Genomic DNA, 2,624 nt, shown 5'->3' with positions numbered 1-2,624 from the left:
GCGCAAGCCGAAACATCAACATGTGAAAGTCGTAGAATTTTGCGATCAAATTGTGGCTAGTACTGTGATGTTACTAGTAACCTTGTGTTACGTCATATGGCCAAGAGAGCATTTGAAGGCGAAACTTCTGCATGGGGAAGCTGCATCATGAACAAAAGTTTATATCGAGTATTATGTTGACGTTAGTAGGCCCTGGCCGAAAGCGCAGCATGTGAAAGGTATAGATAAAAGTTAGCGTTGCAGTCAGTACTGTGTAGTTACTAGTAGCTGGATTTAAGCTCGAAATGAGACACTGTTGGTGAAACTTCATCATGAGAACGTCACAAGCTGATCACGCTCTATGATATGACTAGTATTATGTTGCTTCTAGTAGGCTAAGCGCAAGCCGAAACATCAACATGTGAAAGTCGTAGAATTTTGCAATCAAACTGTGGCTAGTACTGTGATGTTACTAGTAACCTTTTCTTACGTCATATGGCCAAGAGAGCATTTGAAGGCGAAACTTCTGCATGGGGAAGCTGCATCATGAACAAAAGTTTATATCGAGTATTATGTTGACGTTAGTAGGCCCTGGCCGAAAGCGCAGCATGTGAAAGGTATAGATAAAAGTTATCGTTGCAGTCAGTACTGTGTAGTTACTAGTAGCTGGATTTAAGCTCGAAGTGAGACACTGTTGGTGAAACTTCATCATGAGAACGTCACAAGCTGATCACGCTCTATGATATGACTAGTATTATGTTGCTTATAGTAGGCTAAGCGCAAGCCGAAACATCAACATGTGAAAGTCGTAGAATTTTGCGATCAAACTGTGGCTAGTACTTTGATGATGCTTGTAGCCAACCGAATTGGTTGAAAAGCCCAATAAGTAAGCTAACTTGGGAGAGCTTGTTGGAAACCAAATGCTACTAGATTGGTCCAAATACATCCTTCAACAGGGGATCACTTGGCTCGCTTTACGAAGAGGAGCACAGCTATATGTGTTAATTCGGTATGAATCGCAAGATTTGTTTACCGACCTCTCTAACGCAAAAGGCGGTCTCGGCTTCGGCTGTTGACTGCGTCCGATTCAGGGTTATATAACTCTCGATTGAACACATTGATGTTCTATTGTTGGTGCTTCCAATAAAATTGGAACACTTAAAGCAGAACCGATTCAAATAATAGCATTCTGATCAATGATTGCATTCCTTGATCAAGAACTGCTGGAGTCATTGTGATGGCGAATTTTCTTCATAAGAAAATTGCAAAGAGACGGAACTTAATGAGACTAGTATTATGCTGCTTCTAGTAGGTTGAATCCGAAACATCAGCATGTGAAAATTGAAAACATTTCTGGTTCGAATTGTCACAAGTATTTGGTGATCTGAGTAGCCAAACTCACTACAACGCCAATTGAAGGCAAAAATTCTCAACGGGAAAAGCTATTCTCATTGAATGAGCTAACAAGACGAGTATTATGTTGCTTCTAGTAGGCGAAAGCCAAAACATCAACATGTGAAAGTCTTGCTGAACAAATTTAATGTTGTTGAGCTCAGTACCGTGTGAATTAGTAGCCATAATTGGCGAGCGAAAATTGAACTGGCGAAACTTCGTCTTTGGAAAATTGCAGATGCCGAGCACTTATTTTGCAACGAGTATTATGTTGACTGTAGTAAGCGAAAGCCGAAACAGCAACATGTGAAAGCTGTTGAAATTTGTGGTCATTTTGCAATAAGTACAAGGAGTGTAACTAGTAGCCAGGTCAAAATTTGGGATAAGAATGAGCAAAAATTCTGCATGAGAACAGTTGAAATTATGAAACTAAATTACAAAGACTAGTATTATGTTGTTTCGAGTACGCGAAAGCGGAAACATCAACATGTGAACGTTTGTAACGAAGTTTCGTTAATTTTCAGCCTAGTACTGAGCAAGAACGAGTAGCCTCATCTCCAATCCCACGCAAAATGTAGTGAAATATGTGAGTGAACCTTATTCACGGTGAGGGTTTCCCGAGGTCTGTATTGCAGCGAGTATTATGTTGCTTCTAGTAAGCGAAAGCTGAAACAACAACATTTGAAAGTTGGAATTAATGACTGAATGGAAACTTCGACCTGTGTTTGATAGTAGTAGCGAACAAAACTGCTGAATCGGTTTCTGTCTCATATTGGTCAGTGAACCAATTAAGAGACAATCAACTACATAACCTGAATTGGGCGAGAGAACCCCCTTAACTTAAGCATATCAGTAAGGGGAGGAAAAGAAATCAACTGAGAATCCCTTAGTAATGGCGAATGAACAGGGAAAAGCTCATCGGGAAGAGAAATGGCAACATTTCTCGGTGTCCGGTATGGTTTGATGCTAGACTGGTGAATTTGTCCTGATGTCTACTGGAAAGTAGCATCAAAGAAGGTGAAAATCCTGTAAAGGTCATTTTCGATACCAGTCATAATGGCTCATTCCTATGAGTAGAGTTGTTTGAAAGTGCAACTCGAAGCTGGAGATATGTCTCTCCAAAAGCTAATTATAAAGCGAGACCGATAGTAAACAAGTACCGTGAGGGAAAGTTGAAAAGCACTCTGAAGAGAGAGTGAAAAGTACGTGAAACTGTTGAAGGGGAACTGGAGTGAGCGTTACCATACTCAATG

The 2,624-nt window shown here is 40.5% G+C and overlaps 1 non-coding gene and 1 pseudogene across 1 annotated transcript in view; both read left to right on the top strand.

Annotated features, from left to right (window-relative positions):
• The first annotated feature begins 923 nt into the window (after nucleotides 1-923).
• Nucleotides 924-1,075, top strand: LOC142355877 (5.8S ribosomal RNA; annotated as a pseudogene).
• A 1,103-nt stretch (nucleotides 1,076-2,178) lies between these two features.
• LOC142355880 (large subunit ribosomal RNA) overlaps nucleotides 2,179-2,624 on the top strand; it is a 3,522-nt gene continuing 3,076 nt past the window's right edge. The window contains exon 1 of the ribosomal RNA XR_012761317.1: nucleotides 2,179-2,624. This exon is cut by the window's right edge and continues 3,076 nt beyond it. This is a non-coding gene — a ribosomal RNA (large subunit ribosomal RNA).

The sequence above is a fragment of the Convolutriloba macropyga genome, unplaced genomic scaffold, assembly GCF_964194025.1.
Source record: "Convolutriloba macropyga unplaced genomic scaffold, txConMacr16.3 SCAFFOLD_498, whole genome shotgun sequence".
NCBI lineage: Eukaryota > Metazoa > Xenacoelomorpha > Acoela > Convolutidae > Convolutriloba > Convolutriloba macropyga.
Note: the sequence above shows the minus strand (reverse complement) of the source record. Positions and strands in the feature narration are given on the sequence as shown.